The sequence below is a fragment of the Bombina bombina genome, chromosome 2 (genome assembly GCF_027579735.1).
Source record: "Bombina bombina isolate aBomBom1 chromosome 2, aBomBom1.pri, whole genome shotgun sequence".
Classification (NCBI taxonomy): domain Eukaryota; kingdom Metazoa; phylum Chordata; class Amphibia; order Anura; family Bombinatoridae; genus Bombina; species Bombina bombina.
Genome location: NC_069500.1, coordinates 1130007108 through 1130032463, shown reverse-complemented (window position 1 = coordinate 1130032463; position 25356 = coordinate 1130007108).

Sequence of the window (25356 nt, the reverse complement as noted above, 5' to 3'; positions counted from 1 at the left end):
TTTTGCATACTGTTTTTGATGTGATTTATGTATATTTTTAGCTTTCTGATGGATAGCATTTGAAGTGAATGCCATTTGCTTTTCTGTCTTATTCTTTGTTCATATACTTTTAGTACTAGTAAAAAAAAATGTTTTTTGAATGTGTAAATGTAGAAGGGATACCAATGAATTAGCACATTTGTAAGGAGATAAAGAGACCAAAATTATAAAAGTGTATGTGCCATGTTTCAAAATAATTTTAAATATAAAATATAAATATTTTTTAAAAAATGTAACGTTAAATAAACTTATACAGAAAACTTTAATAAAAGGCATATATTCTGTGATCTGATAGGACTGCATGCAGGTAATCACTGGGAAAAAATAAGTTCTCATTGAACAAAGTCTGTCAAGTGGTCTAAAAGCATCGGAACTTTACTCTCTCAAATTTTAATTCAAAAGTTTATCTGGTCTGATTTGTATGCAACACTAATTAATGTTCTTATAAGAACGATAATCTAATGGGTATTTGTCTGTATTGTTTATATAAGGTATTGTGTACATCTATGTCTATTTATTATGGAATGAGTTTTGCTGTGGGTTCAAGCCCATTTCTTCTACAAGCTACGACGAGTCCACGGATTTCATCCTTGTGGGATATTATCCTCCTGCTAACAGGAAGTGGCAAAGAGCACCACAGCAGAGCTGTATATATAGCTCCTCCCTTCCCCTCCACCTCCAGTCATTCTCTTTGCCTGTGTTATACTAGGAAGAGGTAAAGTGAGGTGTTAGTGTTAGTTTCTTCAATCAAGAAGTTTTTTTATTTTTAATGGTACCGGTGAGTACTGTTTTCCTCAGGGGGGTTTGGAAGAAGAATTCTGCCCTGAGGTTTATGATCTTAGCAGCTGTAACTAAGATCCATGTTGGTTACCACAGATCTGAAGGTAATACAGGAGACCTCTTCAGTGTGGAGACCGTTTCATGCTGTCTGCAGCATTTGAGGTATGTGCAGCCTTTTTATTCTGAAGAGACATGGTATGTCAGAAAATGGCTGAAAATGTATTCCCTTTTAGGGAAAGGGGTAAGCAGTAGACCTATTTGCAAGGGGGTGTTACTGAAACCTGTTCATTTTTTTTTTTTTTTTTTTCTGTTGACATTTTGGGGCAAGGTTTATAATGAGGGCTATGTGCTGCAATTTTCATTATAAGACACTGGGGATTTATATATTTGCGGTGGTGTTTTACATTATGACCGTTGCATGTTATTTGGGGTAATCATTCCACATGGCTAGTTTGCTTAACCACTCCTCCATGCGGTTGTTTGGGCCTACTCGGTCATCGGTCCTGATGGGCGGGGCTTATTTTCACACACTCAGTATTCTGGCTAGGAGGCAGCAGGCTTTAGCTCCGGTGGAGCTTGAACAGAGTTCTTTCCTCTCCAGATTGTTGTCGAGTCTTCTAGAAGTACCCTGGGGGCAGGTAGGTGCCACAGCAGAGCTGTGCAGAGGGTATTTTTGTGCTGACTTATTATATATGGCTATAAATACTGTTTAGCAGTTAATCTTTCCCTTAATACTTAGGGGGCAATAATTTTTGGAAGCCTTATTTAGGATTGTGTTAATTTTGAAGACAAATTAACGTTTTTACGCACTTTTGAAAAAATTGTTCACTTTTTATTATTTAAAGGCACAGTACACGTTTTTTTAAAACGGTTTAAAGCATTTATTAAAGTGTTTAAACGACTTTGTTGGTTGTTATTGGTCTGTTCAGCATGTCTGACATTGAGGAATCTCAGTATTCTATGTGTTTAGATGCCATTGTGGAACTCCCTCTTACATTGTGTACCTCTTGTACTGAAAGGGCCTTACACTGTAAAGAGCATATTCTAAGTAAAGATAGTGTGTCTAAGGATGATTCTCAGTTTGAAGAAAATCAGGATATGCCATCCAATTCTCCCCAAGTGTCATAACCTTTAACGCCCACACAAGTGACGCCAAGTACATCTAGTGCATCTAATTCCTTCACTCTGCAGGAAATGGCTGCAGTTATGTCAACTACCCTTACAAAGGTATTATCTAAATTACCAGTGTTGCAGGGTAAACGCAGTAGGTCAGGTATTAATGTAAATACAGAATCCTCTGATGCTTTATTAGCTATTTCCGATGTACCCTCACAGTGTTCTGAATTGGGGGTCAGGGAATTGCTGTCTGAGGGAGAAATTTCAGACTCAGGAAATGTATTACCACAGACAGATTCGGACACTATGTCCTTTAAATTTAAGCTTGAACACCTACGCCTGTTACTTCGGGAGGTTTTAGCGACTCTGGATGATTGTGACCCTATTGTAATACAACCAGAGAAATTGTGTAAGATGGATAAATATTTAGAAGTACCTACTTACACTGATGTTTTTCCGGTTCCTAAGAGAATTTCGGAAATTATAAAAAAGGAATGGGATAGACCAGGTATAGCGTTTTCTCCCCCTCCTAGTTTTAAGAAAATGTTTCCCATATCAGACGCCATTCGGGACTCGTGGCAATCGGTCCCTAAGGTAGAGGGAGCAATATCTACACTGGCTAAGCATACAACTATACCCATTGAGGACAGTTGTGCTTTCAAAGACCCTATGGATAAAAAATTAGAGGGTCTTCTAAAGAAATTATTTATTAATCAGGGTTTTCTTTTACAACCTACGGCTTGCATTGTTCCAGTAACTACTGCAGCAGCTTTTTAGTTTGAGGCTCTAGAAGAGTCTCTTAAGGTTGAGACCCCGTTAGATGACATTTTGGATATCATTAAGGCTCTTAAGCTAGCTAATTATTTTATTACTGATGCCGCTGTTCAAATTGCTAAATTAGCGGTGAAAAATGCAGGATTTGCTATTCTAGCACGTAGAGCATTGTGGCTCAAATCTTGGTATGCTGATGTCTCAAAAACTAAGCTTTTAGCTATTCCTTTTAAAGGTAAGACCTTTTTGGGCCTGAATTGAAGGAAATCATTTCTGACATTACAGGGGATAAAGGCCATGCCCTACCTCAGGACAAGTCTGTTAAGATGAGAGGTAAACAAAATAATTTTCGTTCCTTTCGGAACTTTAAAGGAGGACCCCCCGCTTCTTCTTCTTCCACAAAGCAGGAAGGGAATTTTACCCAATCCAAGTCAGTCTGGAGACCTAACCAGAATTGGAATAAAGGTAAACAATCTAAAAGACCACTGCTGCTACTAAGACAGCATGAAGGGGCAGCCCCCGATCCGGGACTGGATCTAGTAGGGGGCATACTCTCGTTCTTTGCCCAGGCTTGGGCAAGAGATATTCAGGACCCCTAGGCACTAGAAATAGTGACCCACAGTTATCATTTGGAATTCAAGGACTTTCTTCCAAGAGGGAGATTTCATCTTTCAAAATTATATGCAAACCAGATAAAAAGAGAGGCGTTCTTACGCTGTGTAAAATACCTTTTTACCATGGGAGTAATTTGTCCCGTTCCAGAATTGGAACATGGACAGGGGTTCTACTCAAATCTATTCGTGGTTCCCAAAAAAGAGGGAACTTTCCGACCCATCTTAGACCTCAAGGGTCTAAACAAGTTTCTCAGAGTCCCATCATTCAAGATGGAGACTATACGAACAATTTTACCAATGATCCAGGAAGGTCAATATATGACTACCATGGACTTAAAGGATGCTTACCTTCATATTCCTATCCACAAGGATCATCATTGGTTTCTAAGGTTTGCCTTCTTGGACAAACATTATCAGTTTGTGGCTCATCCCTTAGGGTTGGCCACAGCACCCAGAATCTTCACAACAGTTCTAGGGTCTCTTTTGGCGGTTCTCAGACCACGAGGCATAGCAGTGGTGCCTTATCTGGATGATATTCTGATCCAGGCGTCAACATATCAACTGACAAAGTCTCACATGGACACAGTGTTGTCTTTTCTGAGAACTCACGGTTGGAAGGTTGAACATAGAGAAAAGTTCACTTGTTCCACAGACAAGGGTTCCTTTCTTGGGAACTCTGATAGACTCGGTAGCCATGAAAAATTTTCTGACGGAGGTCAGAAAATCAAAGATTCTAAATACTTGCTGAGCACTTCAGTCCATTCCTCGGCCATCAGTGGCTCAGTGTATGGAAGTAATTGGATTAATGGTTGTGGCAATGGACATCATTCCGTTTGCTCATTTTCATCTCAGGCCACTGCAGCTGTGCATGTTCGGATAGTGGAATGGGGACTATGCAAATTTGTCTCCTCAGATAAATCTGGATCAAGAGACCAGAGACTCTCTTCTTTGGTGGTTGTTGCCAGATCATCTGTCCCAGGGGACTTGTTTCCGCAGACCCACGTGGGTAATAGTGACAACAGACGCCAGCCTTCTGGGCTGGGGTGCGGTCTGGAATTCCCTGAAGGCTCAGGGTGTTTGGACTCAGGTGCAGTCTCTACTTCCAATCAATATTCTGGAACTGAGGGCAATATTCAATGCGCTTCAAGCGTGGCCTCAGTTGGCTTCGGCCAGATTCATCAGATTCCAGTCAGACAACATCACGACTGTGGCTTATATCAATTATCAAGGGGGAACAAGGAGCACGTTAGCGATGAGAGAAGTATCCAAGATAATCCGTTGGGCAGAGGCCCACTCTTGTCATCTGTCAGCAATCTACATCCCAGGAGTAGAGAACTGGGAAGGGGATTTTCTAAGTCGACAGACTTTTAATCCGGGGGAGTGGGAACTTCACCCGGAGGTATTTGCCTCATTGATTCTCCGATGGGGCAGACCGGAATTGGATCTGATGGCATCTCGACAGAATGCCAAGCTCCCAAGATATGGATCCAGGTCGAGGGATCCACAGGCCGAACTAATAGATGCCTTGGTTGTTCAGCTTAGCTTATGTGTTTCCACCATTTCCTCTTCTTCTAAGCGTGATTGCTTGAATCAAACAGGAGACAGCTTCAGTAATAGTGCCTGCGTGGCCATGCAGAACTTGGTATGTGGATCTAGTGGACATGTCCTCTCTGCCACCGTGGAAACTTCCTTTGAGACAGGACCTTCTCATTCAAGGTCCTTTCCAACATCCAAATCTAATTTCTCTGCAGCTGACTGCGTGGAGATTGAACGCTTGATTTTATCGAAGCGAAGATTCTCTGATTCGGTTATCAGTACTTTAATACAGGCCAGAAAGCCTGTCACTAGAAAAATCTATCATAAGATATGGCGTAAATATCTTTATTGGTGTGAATCCAAAGGTTACTCATGGAGTAAGGTTAGGATTCCTAGGATTCTGTCTTTTCTCCAAGAAGGATTGGAGAAGGGCTTATCAGCGAGTTCCTCAAAGGGACAAATTTCTGCGTTGTCAATTTTGTTTCACAAACATTTGGCAGATGTACCAGATGTTCAGTCTTTTTGTCAGGCTCTAACCAGAGAGAAGGCGAAACACACTGTAACCAGCGTTACAGTGTGATTCGCCTTATCTCATTTTTCATTCTGATAAGGTGGTGTTGCGTACCAAACCTGGATTTCTTCCTAAGGTTGTTTCAAATAAGAATATTAATCAGGAAATTGTTGTTCCTTCCTTATGTCCTAACCCTTTTTCTAAGAAGGAGCGTATGTTGCATAATTTGGATGTGGTCCGTGCCCTAAAGTTTTACTTACAGGCAACTAAGGACTTCCGTCAATCTTCTTCATTGTTTATTCTGAAAAGCGTAGGGGTCAGAAAGCTACGGCTACCTCTCTTTCTTTTTGGCTGAGAAGTATCATCCATCTGGCATATGTGACTGCTGGACAGCAGCCTCCTGAAAGAATTACGGCTCATTCTACTAGGGCTGTGGCTTCCACATCGGCCTTTAAAAACGATGCATCTGTTGAACAGATTTGTAAGGCTGCGACTTGGTCGTCCATTCACACTTTTTCCAAATTTTCCAAATTTGATACTTTTGCTTCTTCTGAGGCTGTTTTTGGGTGAAAAGTTCTTCAAGCAGTGGTGCCTTCCGTTTAGGTCTCTGTCTTGTCCCTCCCTTTCATCCGTGTCCTGTTGCTTTGGTATTGTATCCCACAAGTAAGGTTGAAATCTGTGGACTCATCGTATCTTGTAGAAGAAAAGGAAATTTATGCTTACCTGATAAATTGATTTCTTCTAGGATACGACGAGTCCACGGCCCTCCCTGTCAATTTAAGACAGATTATATTTTTTTATTATTTACAACTTCAGTCACCTCTGCACCTTTTAGTTTTTCCTTTCTCTTCCTATAACCTTCGGTCGAATGACTGGAGGTGGAGGGGAAGGGAGGAGCTATATATACAGCTCTGCTGTGGTGCTCTTTGCCACTTCCTGTTAGCAGGAGGATAATATCCCACAAGTAAGGATGAAATCCATGGACTCATCGTATCGTAGAAGAAATCAATTTATCAGGTAAGCATAAATTTCCTTTTTTGGTATCTGGGCTTCACTCTGCCTGGGCGCCATTCCATAAAAAACTAGCGAGCCATGCTCAACTCTCTCATTGTACTAAATATTTTAAGATAGTGAGTCTATATGTTGAAATGTTGTTTATTCATTGTTGTACTTAGTTATTTCAATCAGATATGTAAATACCATTTTTCTGAGAGGAAGCTGTTATGAATAAATAAAAAATGTTTTTATTTTCATGTTAAAGGGTTTGTATTGATCATAAACAAACAATTTGGATGATATATATTATACAATGTTTTTACAGGAAAACATACCATTGTTTGTTATATTTTTTATCCTATGCATTAAAATTAATTTGTTTTCTCTGCTACTTTAGACCCCCTACACACACACACACATTCAAATAAACCTTTGTTTGCTAAGGGTAATACAAAATGCGAACACATCTGTTGTTTTTTTTTGTAATTTCTCTGGGCCCATATTAATAATGCTAACCTCTTAAACATGTTCTGACTTTAAAGTCTCACCATAAAATATGCTGCATTAATGTTTGTTTGAAGTTTATAAGTCAAGGTTTTTATCTTGTCATACATATTTGAAAAATATCTTGGGCTGCATTTTCAAACAATTCTCTGTATCAAGGTTAAAAAAATAAATGGAAAAAAGTGTATTTCTATGCTCCTACCCATTATTGTAATGTCGTCAACAACGCTGTATGTTTCCATTTCCCCATTTCTTAGTGTAAGGAAAATGAATTGTAAATCTTTATTCAGACTCAAAAATGTAGTTTTGTAGATAGTTTACCAAATGGAAGCAGCTGCTGCAGTTGAGGTAAGCACAGGGAATTAAGGTGCTGACAGGTAAGTAATTTGTAATGCCAAAAAAAAAAAAAAAAGGAAAAGAAACACCTTCTGGGCACACACTTATTAATGCTAAAAGGCAGTGCAAATTGTACATATAGATAAGACCAAATAAAGAGAAAAAAATAAAACTAAGCCTTTACTTCCCCCAGATTCTAAAATGGGTACACAAATAATCTCATTAAAAACATTTAATAAGTTTAAAAAGTTAAAAAAAAAAAACAAATCAGAACTGCTGAGGTGTCTGAGAATATCAATAAATATTCCATACAAGTGGATCACATTTCAAAATTCACTAACACACTAGTCCACTTCAACTGGTTAACTGGCCTTCAACTGAGAAGCCCATTGTAGCACACTTTATAGGGTCAATTTATTAAAGTGCAGATGAACATGATATGATGTAGCATATCATGTCCGCCGTACATCGATAAATGCTGACAGCGTATGCATCATTGCAGATTCACGGCCAGGGGGTGTCAATTCGATCGGGATGATTTCTGTCCACCGCCTCAGAGCAGGCGAACAGGTTATGAAGCAGCGGTCATTAAACCGCTGCTTCATAACTTGTTTCCGGCGAGCCTTCAAACACCTTCCGCACAGAGCTTGATAAATTGACTCCAAAGAGTAAAAAAGAGCCCTATAGTAAATACCACATGCACCTTTGCAAAAGTTCTGAATAATTTTTGTTATATTTTGATTACATTCGTATCCATCAGGAGTAAGACTGTAGCCCTTGAACCTTTTTCTGACAATAATTGTGGTAACTCATTCTGTGAGAGTATATATGTGTTAAACTCAAAAATTACCCACCTAATCATAGTGGTATTTACTATAGGGCTCTTTTTTACTCATAGACGCCAGATTACAAGTGTTGCGGTATGGCTTTTAACGCTAAAAAATGGCAATTCCAGCGTAATTGCCAGGAATGCATATTATGAGTCATGTCTGTATATAGCTATACCGCAAGCATTTTAGCCTGCAACGTCCATTCCGCACTCAAAAAAATGACGTTTCTCTTGTAAAGGTGTATCCAGTCCACGGGTTCATCCATTACTTGTGGGATATTCTCCTTCCCAACAGGAAGTTGCAAGAGGACACCCACAGCAGAGCTGTCTATATAACTCCTCCCCTAACTGCCACCCCCAGTCATTCTCTTGCAACTCTCAACAAGAAAGGAAGTATCAAGAGATATGTGGTGACTTAGTGAAGTTTTTACCTTCAATAAAGAGTTTGTTATTTTTAAACGGTACGGCGTTGTACTGTTTTACTCTCAAGCAGAAATTGGAAGAAGAATCTGCCTGGAGGTTGATGATCTTAGCGGTTTGTAACTAAGGTCCATTGCTGTTCTCACACATAACTGAAGAGTATGGAAAGAAAACTTCAGGTCGGGGGATGGTTTGCAGATCACCTGCTTTGAGGTATGTTCAGTATATTTTTTTCTAGAGAGATAAGGTCTAGAAAATGCTGACAGTGCCTGGTATATTTGAGGTAAGCCTGATACAGTGATTTAACAATGACTGGGATCATGCTTACAAGATAAGGGTAATATTCATGTTAATTCTCATATTACTTAGTGTAAAAACGTTTGCATAACTTTTAAATAAAACAATTTTTCTCTGAGGGTGATAAATCTTTATTTGGGGCCTAGTTTTCCACATGGCTTGTTAGATTACTCCTAGAAGTACTTTTTTCAGGCCCTCTGACATTGAGTGCATGGTGGGAGGGGCCTATTTTCACACACTTTATGCGCAGTTGATATTCAGACTGAGACATCCAGCTTCCCTAAAGGAGTCCTCTGGCATCTAGGACCACTATAGAGGGTTTTTTTCCTGCAAAAATCGTGTTTAAGGGCAGGTAGGAGCCACAGCAGAGCTGTGACAGTGTGTTTGACTGTTTTTTAATGGTTTTACCATTTTTCTAATCCGATTTGGGGCCTAAGGGGTTAATCATCTATTTGCAAGTGGGTGCAATGCTGCTTTGGTCTCTTATACACACTGTAAAAATTTCGTAGAGTTTACTACTTTTTGTTTTCTTCTTTTTTTCCTTTTTTTTTTTATTCCTTTTTTTTTTATATTTCTTTATTGAAAGTTATTGGACAGACAAAAGAAAATCATATTGTGCTGTAAATCAGTACAAAGAGGTAAATACATAACTCAGAGCACAGTAACCAAAAAAAAAATTATATATATCTGGAATGACATCAGATCAAATTAGATTGGGTCAAAAATTATTAGTCCCACCTTTCAAAAGCAATGTCCATATGATCGATTATTGTCCATAACATTGGTCAAAAAAAAAGCTCAGGATAGCGGACAATCCCCACCGTCATGAGCATTATATGCAAAAAAACCCCCAAAACATTTACATTTAAATAACAGTAAGCAAAAAGTATAGGTTGCTTATCTTTTACTAATCATGTTGTGTTAATCATCATATGGAAGTATTCTATCCCTAAATCTATTGATTTATATGAAAAATGCCTAAATTACCAACAATATAGACTTCAACCAGAAGGGTTATTTGGTTACTTATTCATATTCTTTCACCACTGTCAATTACACAATGGGACCTTATTGTCTTAAAACAAGACAAAAAAAAAAAGGGACAGAAATTCGCTCTCTCTCGCCCCCGCCTGCATCTCCCCACCCATCCCAATTCCATATCGTCCGCACTCTGCGTTCTGTACCGGTTCAGGCCTAGGCTCTATCGTCTAAGAGATGTTTATTGGCAATAGCAAGCTCCATAGACACTGACCCCTGAAGGGGGGAAATCAGTTGTAGTTGTATTTCCTTCGGGAAGCTGGCAATTACATTCCACCATTTTAGTATAAAACGATTGACTTGTGTTTCTGAATTTATAGATGTGTCCATTTGCTCCATAATCAGTATATTTTTCAGTTTTTGAATAAATTCTTTTAAAGTTGGGGCTTTACTAGATTTCCAGTATTTCAATATGAGTAGTCTACCGACCATTTTTGCCGAGTTTAATTGACGTATATGTTTATATGTACCTATTTTTTGTCCATCTATAAAGAACATTATATGTTCCAGCTTAAATTGGAAGTGTATATGATTAATTCTATTTAGCCAGATGTTAGTCTTATACCAAAACTTCTTGATTTTAGGACAACTCCAAAAACAATGGCTCAGGTCAGCATTAAGAGCTTTTCATTTATGACATAAAGCCACAGAGTGGTCCCATTTCGCTTTCTTACTAGGAGTAATATATGTTCTATTTATTAATTTAGTATGAGACTCACGCCATGAGGTGCATAATGTTGCTGTATCAGCAAATGTGAAGCTTTTATATATAATTTCTGATGACACCTGCCAATTTTTAGCAATATGCTCCAAATTTTTCTTCCCATATTCTAGCATAATTGATTTATATAACGAAGTTACATTGTATTTCCCTATTTTAAAAAAATTAATAGGCATCTGAAGGATATTCCATGCACATTCATCTGAAGGATCAAATGGAAATTCCTTTAAGAAATGGCGGACTTGAAAGTAGGGGAAAAAATCATTTTTTTAGATCGCATATTCAGTAGCTAGTTCCTGTAGTGATCTACATACCCTTGAGCCCCTTTCTCTTAACTGATCTATATATATTAGGCCCTGTTGAGCCCAGGCGTTGAAGATACGGGAGTTCAATGCTGGTGGAAAATTAGGGTTGCCCGTTATTGTTAGATATTTGGAGAATTTATAATTAATATGAATTTTTTTAAGAAGTTTCTGCCAGGCCCTAATTACGCTATAGATAGTTGGTAGCAGTTTAATTTTGGTTGGGCATTTATTCATATTACAGTGTAATAATGCTTTTAAGGAGTAGGGTCTGGTTAAAGTTGTTTCCAACTTCTGGTCCACAATATATTCTACATTTGTTAACCATTCAATTGCAATTTTAGAAATGCATACTAAATTATAGGTCTCAATATCTGGGAAGCTCAATCCCCCGTATTGTCTAGGCAAAGCAAATCTTGTTAATCCGATGGCCCTCCTTTTATCCCCCAAAATAAATTGTGCAAATAACTGATTAAGTAGTTTTATATATTTTTGCTTTATAATAACTGGAAGATTTTTCATTAAATAGAGGAGTTTAGGGAAGATCACCATCTTAATTATGTTAATTTTGCCAGATAAAGTTAGGTAAAATTTCGACCAAGTGTCTAAGTCCTGCCTAATTTTAGTAATAATTGGTAGATAGTTAAGTTCATACCATTCATTATGTTTTTTAGAGAGTTTAATCCCCAGGTAAACAAAGTTAGATTTAGCTTCTTTAAAATGATGTTGCCGATATGATTCTTTATTTTTACATAAAAGATTTCTGATTTGTGAGTGTTAACTTTGTAACCTGAGAATGCACTAAATTCTTGGAGGATTGGATTAGTAAAGGGATATACTTAGCAGTGTTGGCGGTCAGGACTAGTAGGTCATCAGCATATAAAAGTGTAGTGACTTTCCTGTGTCCCAGATTAATCCCTTCAATCTCTTTCCTTATAGATATTACGAGTGGTTCTAATGCTAGATTAAAAAGGTAAGGGGATAGTGGACATCCCTGTCATACACCTTTATTCAATGGAAAATATACAGTGGGGGTACCGTTGACCAAAACAGATGAGGTTGAGGATTTATAAGTTGTTCGAATAAAATCGACAAAAGCCCCCTCGTCTCCAAATCTTGGGAGGGCTGTGAACAGGTGATCCCAAGAGATTGAGTCTAAGGCTTTTTCTGCATCGATTAACATTAGGGCAGCATCCGATGTTGGGTTTTTATGCAGGCAGGACTGATTTAGAATTAGTTGTAATTTCCGTAAGTTCCATGTAGCAATTCTACCTGACATAAACCCAACCTGATCCTTATGTATATCAAGGGCCCGATAAAAGATTTTAAGCGATCAGCAATAATACTCATCAGGATCTTGTAATCGCAGTTAAGGAGCGATATCGGTCTGTATGAAGATATCTGTTCTTTGTCCTTACCTTTTTTAAGCATAAGAACTATTTGTGATGTGGCAAAGTATCTATAACATATTTTTTTATCCAGATAGTAACTGTTAAAAAGAGAGACCAGAGTTTGTCCAATGTCATCTAACAGTATTTTATACAATTCTATAGGGAGCTGGTCAGGCCCAGCAGCTTTGTTAGATGTTGCTTTCTTTATTGCATTTAGTACTTCATTAGAAGTAATTGGGGCATTCAGCATCTCTCTTTGATCTTCCGATATTTTAGGTGTTTTAATCTTATGCCAAAAATTATTTTTACTCAATGTATCTATTTTCTCTTCCGATTAAAGATCTTGAAAATAATTTGTAACTAAGCTGGCAATGTCCTCACTTTTAACAGTTCTACCAGACGTAGATTTAAGCGCTTCAATCATGGATTTCTTTTCTTTTGATTTGGTTAGGTTAGCCAAGAATTTCCCTGCTTTCCCTCCATGTCTATAATAGAAAAACCTGGATCTAAGGGTATCTTGAGCACTTTTTTGTGCTAGAAAGATTTCTCTTTCTTTTTTAACAACTTGATACGCTTCCCAGAATTTTCTTGATGGGTCACTAATGTATGTATTATAAGCATTACGTAACTGGTTAGCAAGTTGGTTATCCCGCATTATACTTTTCTTTTTTTGGATAATTAAGTATGCTTTAATCTCACCCCTAATTACGGCCTTAAATGATTCCCATAATGTTTCAATGTGTATATACGGGGAGACATTTATATAAAAAAACTCTTTCCATTTTATTTTCAGCCATGCTTTAAATTTAACATTGTCTGCCAGATATCTTGAGAAGAAAAGTCTGTTGTTAGACGGAAGTTGGATCTGCTTTAATATGATAGATAAGGTTAAGATCGCGTGATCCGATATAACTATTTCCTTAATATCTGTAGTCATGTCTAGGCTTAACATATTTTCAGAGACAAAAAAATAATCTATTCTAGACATTGTTTGGTGTGCTTTGGATTCACATGAGAAGCGTCTTACATCTGGGTTATGAATGCGCCAGATATCCTTAATGTGAAGTAGTCTGATAAAGTTTTTGAAAATTTTAGACTCCTGTTTGCTATTTTTATTCAATGAAGGTTTAAGCCTGTCTAAGGTCAGGTAGACAGTTAAATTAAAGTCCCCTGCGATAATCAGATTTTTTGAATAAAGATGCAGTAGTTTCCTCTGGAGATTATCCCAGAAATTTTCATCCAGGTTATTAGGGGCATAAATATTGCAAAAGTTAAAAAGCGTACCTTCTATCGTTACCTGCATAATAAGGAATCTTTCATCTGGATCTAATTCGGAGCTTAAGATATTATATTGCAATTTTTTATTAAAAAGGATTGCCACACCCTTTTTCCTGGATTTACATGGAGTACCTACTACTGCACCTATCCATCCTACTTTAAGTTTAGTGAGTTCTGTTTCTTGTAAATGTGTCTCCTGTAAAAACACTATGTCTGGCTTGTATCTATTTAAATTAGAGATTATTTTTTTTCGTTTTTGAGGTGATGTGATACCGCCGACATTCCATGTTGCTAGATTAAGTTTAGAAATCATTAAAGTAGGGGTCTAGGGTGTGTAAAAGGAGTAAGTACCAGATTTCTTTTCCCTCACTTTCCTTCCCTAAAAGGGGGGGATAGGAGGGAAGAGTAATGTGGAGATAAATAACAACAGGGGGCGCAGTATGGAGGGGGAGAGAGAGAGGGAGGAGAAAAAAAAAAGAAAAAGGAAAACATATAGAAGAAAAAAAAACACATCTGGAATACTCATATAATTTATGAATAAAAAATGGCAGTTTTAGGTTTATTAAAACACAAAATAAAAGAGCGAGCTTAAATAGCTTCATATTGACATCTATCATTCTTAGGCTTTTTTTTTTTTTTTCCCTTTTTTTTCCTGTTCTCCCTTGGCTTAGGGATAGCATATATTTAGTCAAGAAAATGTGAACCCCCTTTTTTTTGCAAAGTCCCTGACTTCCCCTGGCGAACTCAGCAGTATGGATTCATTACCTTCAAATATTTTTAATTTGGCAGGATAGATGACAGTGGCTTTGACGCCATTGGCAATCAATTTAGTGCAAAGAGGCGACATTTCTTTGCGTTTTTGTGTAGTTTCTGACGAAAAATCTTGAAAGATTAAAATCGATTGCTCTGGCTGGCTCACAATAAGCATATAGCTCCCGGGTTACAGCAAACGAGCGCCTCCCTCTAGATTCTTGAAGCAGCCAGGGTGTAAATTAGGTGTTTCAGATAGCACCCTTCTGTGTGGCCACGGGCAGCAGACTATGCACTCTCAGACAGGGAATGTCTGTCTCCGGCGGCGGACTCCTTCACCTCCTATACGATACACGATGCTGGGGCAGATTACGTGCAGCTGGTTACGTCCTGCCGGCTCACCCAGACCCGCCACTTGCCAGCTGCCGTATAGTCTCCAGACCAGGCTGGACAGCCCTGGCTTCTCAAGTGCAGGTATGTAGAGCCCTTGTAGGCTTGACATAGGGTAAGATAAAGACTGAGTATTACCCAGATGGGCCCGGGGTAGGGCCGAGCGACACCTTTGAAGTGACCGGGTATCATACCATACTCCCCAATAAGTCAAGGCGGGTGTGTACGCAGGCTGCAGCAAGTGCAGTAATCCGGTAGCCAGCTGAGAAGCAGAGCGGCTCCTAGGAAATGCCTGCAGAGTTTCAAATTACCAGGGGTAGCTCTTTCCCAGTAGAGCAGCAGCACAGCGCCTCCATGCCTCCTCCCCTTCCGGTCCTCCGCTAAAATTTGATTCCTAAGTGGTTTACTACTTTTAACACTGTTTTGCAGTTTATGTGGTAGTTTTTTTCTCTTAAAGGCACAGTACCATTTTTGTTTAATTGCTTTTTCACATTTATTAAAGTGTTTTCCAAACTTGCTGGTCTCATTACTAGTCTGTTAAACATGTCTGACATAGAGGAAACTCCTTGTTCATTATGTTTAGAAGCCATTGTGGAACCCCCTCTTAGAATGTGTACCAAATGCACTGACCTTTCTATAAGTTTTAAAGATTTATCACCAGAAGTTTCTCAGACTGACAAAAGGGAGGTTAAACCACCTAGCTCTCCCAATGTGTCAGAACCTATATCTCCCGCGCAAGTGACGCCAAGTACATCTGGCGTGTCCAATGCGTTTACCTTACAAGACATGGCGGCAGTTATGAATCATACCCTCACAGAGGTATTGTCCAAACTGCCAGGGTTACAAGGAAAGCAAGACAGCTCTGGGGCTAGAACAAATACAGAGCTTTCTGATGCTTTAGTAGCTAGGTCTGATATACCCTCACAATGTACAGAAACCGAAGCAGGAGAGCTTCTATCTGTGGGTGACATTTCTGATTCAGGGAAGGCATTACTTCAGTCTGACTCTGAAATGACAGCATTTAAATTTAAGCTTGAACGCCTCCGCTTGTTGCTCAGGGAGGTTTTAGCGACTCTGGATGACTGTGACACCATTGTAGTCTCAGAGAAATTGTGTAAAATGGACAAATACTTTGCAGTGCCTATTTACACTGATGTTTTTCCAATCCCTAAGAGGTTTTCAGAAATAATTACGAAGGAATGGGATAGACCAGGTGTACCGTTCTCTCCCCCTCCTGCTTTTAAAAAGATGTTTCCCATAGATACCGCTACACGGGACTCGTGGCAGACGGTCCCTAAGGTGGAGGGAGCAGTCTCTACATTAGCTAAGCGTACAACTATCCCCGTCAAGGACAGTTGTGCTTTCCTAGATCCAATGGATAAAAAATTAGAGGGTTTCCTTAAGAAAATCTTTATACAAGGTTTTATTCTCCAGCCTCTTGCATACATTGCCCCAGTCACTGCTGCAGCAGCTTTCTGGTTCGAGTCTCTTGAGGAGGCTCTACAGGTGGAGACCCCGTTGGATGATATCCTAGAGAGGCTTAAAGCTCTTAAGTTAGCCAATTCATTTATTTCTGACGCCGTTTTTCTTATAACAAAGCTAACGGCTAAGAATTCAGGTTTTGCCATTCAGGCGCGTATTGCGCTATGGCTTAAGTCCTGGTCAGCTGACATTACTTCAAAGTCTAAGCTTCTCAACATCCCCTTCAAAGGGAAGACCCTATTTGGGCCTGGACTGAAGGAGATAATTTCTGATATTACTGAAGGAAAAGGCCATGCCCTTCCCCAGGATAGGTCCAACAAATTAAGGACCAAACAGACTAATTTTTGTTCCTTTCGAAACGTCAAGTGTGGCGCAGCTTCAACTTCCTCTACTGCAAAACAAGAGGTAACTTTTGCGCAGTCCAAGCCAGTCTGGAGACCTAACCAGGCTTGGAACAAGGGAAAGCAGGCCAAAAAACCTGCTGATACCTCTAAGACAGCATGAAGGAGTAGCCCCCGATCCGGGACCGGATCTAGTTGGGGGCAGACTTTCTCTCTTCGCCCAGGCTTGGGCAAGAGATGTCCAGGATCCCTGGGCTCTGGAGATTGTTTCCCAGGGATATCTTCTGGATTTCAAAGCCTCATCTCCAAAGGAGAGATTTCATCTCTCACAATTATCTGCAAACCAGATAAAGAGAGAGGCATTCTTATGTTGCGTTCAAGACCTTCTGGTTATGGGAGTGATCCACCCAGTTCCAAGGGGGGAACAGGGGCAGGGATTCTATTCAAATCTGTTTATAGTTCCCAAAAAAGAGGGAACTTTCAGACCAATCTTTGATCTCAAGATCCTAAACAAATTTCTCAGGGTCCCATCCTTCAAGATGGAGACTATTCAAACCATCCTACCTATGATCCAAAAGGGTCAATATATGACTACCGTGGACTTAAAGGATGCTTATCTCCACATTCCGATACACAGAGATCATCATCGGTTTCTCAGGTTTGCCTTCCTAGACAGGCATTACCAGTTTGTGGCTCTTCCCTTCGGGTTAGCCACGGCACCAAGAATCTTTACAAAGGTTCTAGGGTCCCTACTGGTGGTTCTAAGGCCACGAGGCATAGCGGTGGCTCCTTACCTAGATGACATTCTTTTACAGGCGTCGACTTTTCAAATCGCCAAGTCCCATTCGGACATTGTTCGGCATTCCTGAGGTCTCATGGGTGGAAGGTGAACGAAGAAAAGAGTTCTCTCCCCCCTCTCACAAGAGTTTCTTTCCTAGGAATGTTGGAATTCTGTATTTAATATTAGAATCGAATGACTCAGCCCAGCAAAGCTAAACAGACTAGTGTTAGGACCAGTCTGATTTTGGGACACCTTGTAAGTGGTAGACTGGCTTAGCAGAATATGGCCATATTGTGTGACTAAGATCCCAACTTTATTTAAAGATATATAGACTTAAAGTCTTGCAGCATAAATATAATTTTGCTTGTAAATGTTATAAACATGTGGATTCAAGTATTTAGATGTGCGCCAACCCTCTCTGTTGTTTTGTTATTGTTTTGGTCTTTTTGGCAGCACTCCCACAATATGTGTGCTAGTATTTTAAAAATTTTAAAAACTTAAAAATGTTTTTTTGTGGTGTGCTTAACCAACTCCCCCTTGTGTTTGCTTCTATAATAGGGAGTTGACCAAATCCCTTTGGTTAATGCACACCACCCAGCCCAGGAGCCCAGGTGTATTCCATATAATGTGATCTTGAGATATATATATATATATACTCAGCTAGGGAGTTTCATTCTGTGCAGTCATGATTTGAGGCATAGCACTGCAATGTTGGGATTCTGTATTTAATATTAGAATCAAATGACTCAGCCCAGCAAAGCTAAACAGACTAGTGTTAGGACCAGTCTGATTTTGGGACACCTTGTAAGTGGTAAACTGGCTTAGCAGAATATGGCCATATTGTGTGACTAAGATCCCAACTTTATTTAAAGATATATAGACTTAAAGTCTTGCAGCATAAATATAATTTTGCTTGTAAATGTTATAAACATGTGGATTCAAGTATTTAGATGTGCGCCAACCCTCTCTGTTGTTTTGTTATTGTTTTGGTCTTTTTGGCAGCACTCCCACAATATGTGTGCTAGTATTTTAAAAATTTTAAAAACTTAAAAATGTTTTTTTGTGGTGTGCTTAACCAACTCCCCCTTGTGTTTGCTTCTATAATCGGGAGTTGACCAAATCCCTTTGGTTAATGCACACCACCCAGCCCAGGAGCCCAGGTGTATTCCATATAATGTGATCTTGATATATATATATATATATATATATATATATATATATATATATATATATATATATACTCAGCTAGGGAGTTTCATTCTGTGCAGTCATGATTTGAGGCATAGCACTGCAATGTTGGAATTCTGTATTTAATATTAGAATCGAATGACTCAGCCCAGCAAAGGTAAACTGACTAGTATAATGTGACTATGGTATATATATATATATATATATATATATATATATATATATATATATATATATATATATACATATAAATCTAGGGAGTTTCATTCTGTGCAGTCAGGATTTGAGGCATAGCACTGCAATGTTGGAATTCTGTATTTAATATTAGAATCGAATGACTCAGCCCAGCAAAGCTAAACAGACTAGTGTTAGGACCAGTCTGATTTTGGGACACCTTGTAAGTGGTAGACTGGCTTAGCAGAATATGGCCATATTGTGTGACTAAGATCCCAACTTTATTTAAAGATATATAGACTTAAAGTCTTGCAGCATAAATATAATTTTGCTTGTAAATGTTATAAACATGTGGATTCAAGTATTTAGATGTGTGCCAACCCTCTCTGTTGTTTTGTTATTGTTTTGGTCTTTTTGGCAGCACTCCCACAATATGTTTGCTAGTATTTTAAAAATTTTAAAAACTTAAAAATGTTTTTTTGTGGTGTGCTTAACCAACTCCCCCTTGTGTTTGTTTCTTTCCTAGGAACTCTGATAGATTCAGTAGAAATTAAGATTTTTCTGACAGAGGTCAGGTTGTCAAAGCTTCTAACTTCCTGCCGTGCTCTTTATTCTACTTCTCAGCCGTCAGTGGCTCAGTGTATGGAAGTAATCGGCTTAATGGTAGCGGCAATGGACATAGTTCTGTTTGCCCGCCTACATCTCAGACCATTGCAAATTTGCATGCTCAATCAGTGGAATGGGAATTACACAGATTTGTCCCCTCTGCTAAATCTGGATCAAGAGACCAGGGATTCTCTTCTCTGGTGGCTATCTCGGGTCCATCTGTCCAGGGGAATGAGTTTCCGCAGGCCAGAATGGACTATAGTGACGACAGATGCCAGCCTTCTGGGCTGGGGCGCAGTCTGGAACTCCCTGAAGGCTCAGGGTTCGTGGACTCAGGAGGAAACCCTCCTTCCGATAAACATTCTGGAACTAAGAGCGATATTCAATGCTCTTCAGGCTTGGCCTCAGCTAGCTGCGGTCAGGTTCATCAGATTTCAGTCGGACAACATCACGACTGTAGCCTACATCAACCATCAGGGGGGAACAAGGAGCCCCCTGGCAATGTTGGAGGTTTCAAAGATAATTCTATGGGCAGAGGTTCACTCTTGCCATCTCTCAGCTATCCATATCCCAGGAGTAGAGAACTGGGAGGTGGATTTCCTAAGTCGGCAGACTTTTCATCCGGGGGAGTGGGAGCTCCATCCGGAGGTATTTGCCCAGTTGATTCAACTATGGGGCAAACCAGAACTGGATCTCATGGCGTCTCGTCAGAACGCCAAGCTTCCTCTTTACGGGTCCAGGTCCAGAGATCCCAAGGCAGCGCTGATAGATGCTCTAGCAGCGCCCTGGTCCTTCAGCCTGGCTTATGTGTTTCCACCGTTTCCTCTGCTCCCTCGTCTGATTGCCAAGATCAAGCAGGAGAGAGCTTCGGTGATTTTGATCTGGTGGACATGTCATCCTTTCCACCATGGACTCTGCCGCTAAGGCAGGACCTTCTACTTCAAGGTCCTTTCAAACATAAAAAATCTAATTTCTCTGTGTCTGACTGCTTGGAGATTGAACGCTTGATTCTATCAAAGCGTGTTTTTTCTGAATCAGTCATTGATACCTTAATTCAGGCTCGAAAGCCTGTCACCAGGAAAATCTATCATAAGATATGGCGTAAATATCTTCATTGGTGTGAATCCAAGGGTTACTCATGGAGTAAAGTCAGGATTCCTAGAATCTTATCCTTTCTCCAAGAAGGATTGGAGAAGGGATTGTCAGCTAGTTCCTTAAAGGGACAGATTTCTGCTCTGTCTATTCTTTTGCACAAACGTCTGGCTGAGGTTCCAGACGTTCAGGCGTTTTGTCAGGCTTTAGTTAGAATCAAGCCTGTGTTTAAACCTGTTTCTCCACTATGGAGTTTAAATTTAGTTCTTAAAGTTCTTCAAGGGGTTCCATTTGAACCTTTGCATTCCATAGATATTAAACTTTTATCTTGGAAAGTTCTGTTTTTAGTAGCTATCTCCTCGCTCGAAGAGTTTCGGAGTTATCGGCTTTACAGTGTGATTCCCCTTATCTGATTTTCCATGCAGATAAGGTAGTTTTGCGTACCAAACCTGGGTTTCTTCCTAAGGTAGTATCTAATAAGAATATCAATCAGGAGATTGTTGTTCCTTCATTATGTCCTAATCCTTCCTCAAAGAAGGAACGTCTTTTACACAATCTTGATGTGGTTCGTGCTTTAAAGTTTTATTTACAAGCTACGAAGGATTTTCGTCAAACATCTGCTTTGTTTGTTGTCTACTCTGGACAGAGGAGAGGCCAAAAGGCTTTGGCAACTTCTCTTTCTTTTTGGCTGAGAAGCATAATCCGCTTAGCTTACGAGACTGCTGGCCAGCAGCCTCCTGAAAGAATTACTGCTCATTCCACTAGAGCGGTGGCTTCCACATGGGCTTTTAAAAAAGAGGCCTCTGTTGAACAGATTTGTAAGGTGGCGACTTGGTCTTTGCTTCATACTTTTTCTAAATTCTATAAATTTGATACTTTTGCTTCTTCGGAGGCTATTTTTGGGAGAAAGGTCTTACAGGCAGTGGTACCTTCCGTTTAAGTTCCTGCCTTGTCCCTCCCTTCATCCGTGTCCTAAAGCTTTATTATTGGTATCCCACAAGTAATGGATGAACCGTGGACTGGATACACCTTTACAAGAGAAAATAAAATTTATGCTTACCACGGCCTGCCCTGTCATTTTAAGGCAGGTGTTTTTTATTTTTAAACTACAGTCACCACTGCACCCTATAGTTTCTCCTTTTTTCTTGCTTTTCTTCGGTCGAATGACTGGGGGTGGCAGTTAGGGGAGGAGCTATATAGACAGCTCTGCTGTGGGTGTCCTCTTGCAACTTCCTGTTGGGAAGGAGAATATCCCACAAGTAATGGATGAACCCGTGGACTGGATACACCACAAGAGAAATAAATTTATCAGGTAAGCATAAATTTTGTTTTTTGTTTGAGATTTTCATAGCGCCAGTATTAAAGTTTGTGCAGTCCGGCTAAAATGCTTGCTTTACAGCCTATACCGACACGATCCATACCGCCATCTGAGACCAGTAGTTATGGATTTTGCAAAACAAAAATGTTTCACAAAACTCATAACTAGACTGTTACAAAGTACACTAACACCCATAAACTACCTATTAACCCCTAAACTGCCGCCCTCCTGCATCACAAACACTATATTAAACCTATTAACCCCTAATCTGCCACCCACCCACATTGCAACTATTAAATAAACCTATTAACCCCTAATCTGTCGCCCACCCACATCGACAACACTATTTAAATATATAAACCCCTAAACCGCCGCTCCCAGACATTGCCAACACTATAATAAAGTTATTAACCCCTAAACTTTCAGCCTCCCACATCGCCGCTACTAAATAAACCTATTAACCCATAAACCTCCGGCCCCCCACATCGCCCCCACTAAATAAACCTTCTAACCCCTAAACCCCCCACATAGTAACTACTAAACCTATTAACCCTTAGACCGCCGGACCCCCCACATCGCAAAACACTAAATTAAACTATTAACCCCTAAACCTAACACCTATCTAACTTTAAATTAAAATTACAATATAACAATCTTTAAAAATAAACCTAACATTAAACTATAAATAACCTAACATAACTATGCTAATAAAATAAAAAAAAAAATACTACCAATTAAAAACCTTAATTACAATTTAAAAAAAAACAAAAAACGAACAATTGTTATGTAGGAAATGTTATGTGCATGTGTTTGTGCGTTATCTGAAGGCGTGCGTGTGTGGTATATACAGCGTGTAGCGCGAGTATTCACTGTGGTGCTGGAAACCGGTATCACTCTTTACATTGGGTAAATTAAGGTCACTGTAGAACGGCAAAAATCTATTCATAACGCATTGCTTCATTACAAACGAGCACGACAAGGAAGTTAGTTTCTTATTCAAGCTGTTTCTTATTCATGAAATTCTGTTTCTTATTCATGGAAGTTGGTTTCTTATTCAATTTTTTTGTCAGACTGCTTTAAAGGGACAGTCTACACCAGAATTTTTATTGTTTTAAAAGATAGATAATCCCGGGGGGGGGGGGGGGGGGCAACCTCCAAAGCTGCAGGACGCATCATCTTAGAGCTACCGATTTTAAACTTTATAGATTGATTCTTTCTTTGTAAAAAGGTCATTTTTATACTCTAGACCGACCACAATCCTACTGAAGATCCTCAGGATATTGTAAGCGACCTGCATAGCTAATACTGCCGATTATGGGGAAATATCATTGGCAGATGGCCCACTGTCTGAAAGCCGACATAGACCAGTCTCATCAACCACCCTAATTCAGAAGCAACTCACTTTGCTCCAAAGATAGTCAGCCAAGGATACCCGATTGAATATTCTTAACCACCTGGCTAAGCTCTCTCTCCTAGAACAATTAATTACTACACATCAAGAATTGGATCGCAACCTATCAATATCTCCCACGGCAGGGTTCTCCAACCTGGATCATATGATCATTTTACTAGCCATTTCAGAATAAAGTCTCAGATCGCAGCTGGTTAGACTCATAATGGAGGACTTTACTTATGCAGTGATGACCCTTCTAACGGAGCTTGAGGGCAAAATCACCCACCAATTCAATTCCCTGTCTCAGCTTATACGATCATCATCCACGTGGGACAACGACATTACAACTAAGACTGCTGGAGGTCCAGAGGTATGTGTGGAGTTAGTGGCGCAGTATCGAGCTGAAAAGCTAGAGGGAAGATATGCTGGTAGCCTAAATGTAAATGAGACCCTACTAGAAGGATCACCTCACGCGCTACTATCCTTTTCTAAGGGGGATGCGGCTGACCCCCGAGAGATGCAGCCTGGGAATGAGGAAAACCTCAATGAGAATATGAAGTGGCCGATATCTACTCCCCTCCGTTTGTGGAGATCATTGGATGCCGTGGTCCACCAATATGCCACCGGTAAATCACAGAAGGACCTAGCTCGAGTTGCAATGGAGAGATCACTGCTGAGGTCGGATCCCTATGCTGTATCTCTCTCGCACCCATATGTAGGCTTGCCACATCAAAACCTCTTGCAGACAAGATCTGCGAAGCAATATGGTGATGAAGAATCATCAGAAACCTACTTCCTCTTCACGCTTACACAGCAGAATCTGACCGCTAAAAGAGGAATTGGATAAACTGGCTACAGAGGAGGCAATTCATTAAGCCTCCAGTTTCCATACTGCCTCATTCAGGTATACAGCCCCGCTACTACCAGAAGTAGAGAGACCCTCCTAATACCTGGTGACTCTGGGCACATTGTTTAATTAGACCTAGTTTTTGTTCTTCACAAGTTTTTGAAATGCTGACTTATTCTACCTCAGTTATATGTTCCTATAATATTGCAGTTGCTCTTATCACTGTTAATACTGGTACGCAGTCTTTTCCTTACTATGTTATATATGTATTTATAGAAATAGCGCTGTTTACTGCCAAATGTTTGTAAAACTCCACATCTATGGTATGATTATACATCCTGCAATTTTGAAGTGACAGGGGATAGTTGATATAGCCATTCAAGAATGCTTACTACCCTTTACATATTTTACTCAGCTCCCTAACATATCGCTGACAGGCAAGCAAGATAGAATACAATGGAGTCACTTAGACGTAACTGAGGTCACGCCGCTATGACATAGGATTCATTTAGGAGATATGGCAGCCCGCTTAGTACTTTTAACAGAAAGCCCTACAGCATATTCAGGTAGTATTCCTTCTGCATTAAGCTAGCCCATTTATTTTAGTCTTTTCACCACCCAGCTTCAATAAGATTTCTCCCCCCATCTCGGACAAACTCTTTTACTTCAACTGATAACCCCCCCCACATCCCATCTTATAGTATATCATTTCACCCTGTACTGACATATATTGGATGTTGTCCACCTATGGTCCGTATAGGTATTGTTATTGAGTGACAACCACGGCAGGTACAGTTTCCATCATATGATCTTGGTCAGCTTATATATGTACATTTTCATGCACATCTCTATATTATCTAGAGAGGGTGAAATCATGCTATCCTACAAGTTGCTGGACTCTAGCTCATATCCATTTTGAAAATAGAGATGAGAGGCTGCTATGTCCCTTTATTCACGAGATCTTGAAATCTTTAGATAACCCATTCTAGGTTGCCCCTATGCTCTGTTACTCACTACTATGTGTTTGGTAGGCCCACATTATTTTAGTATGTTATTTAAATATACTATGAGTTGAGGTTTTACTCTTAAAAAGGGGCTTATAGTTAACATATTATATGGCTCAGAATCAGCATGAACACATGGATAACATGTATACCATATACCTAACTCTCGGAATATATGAATACAACATAGCTTCTGGTAAACTAGATTTACAGTATTGCCTGTTATCAATCTCCAACAATAGCTTATCTCTTAGTTTCATGGGCTTCCTGAATGAACTGTGTCTGCTAGTGACAGCCACACTTCATGATTTAGCCCAGCAGACTTATTTATATGCAACCGCTCAGCGTTACATCTAGCCTTAGCCCTTTACCATTTAAAGTCTGTGATATTCACCGTGTTAACCACAGCTGTCCGTACTATTCCTATAACACACAATGGATAATATAGATAGCTGGCGGAGTTGAACCTGTACCTAGGAACCAATTACACTGAATATATTAGCACCAAATG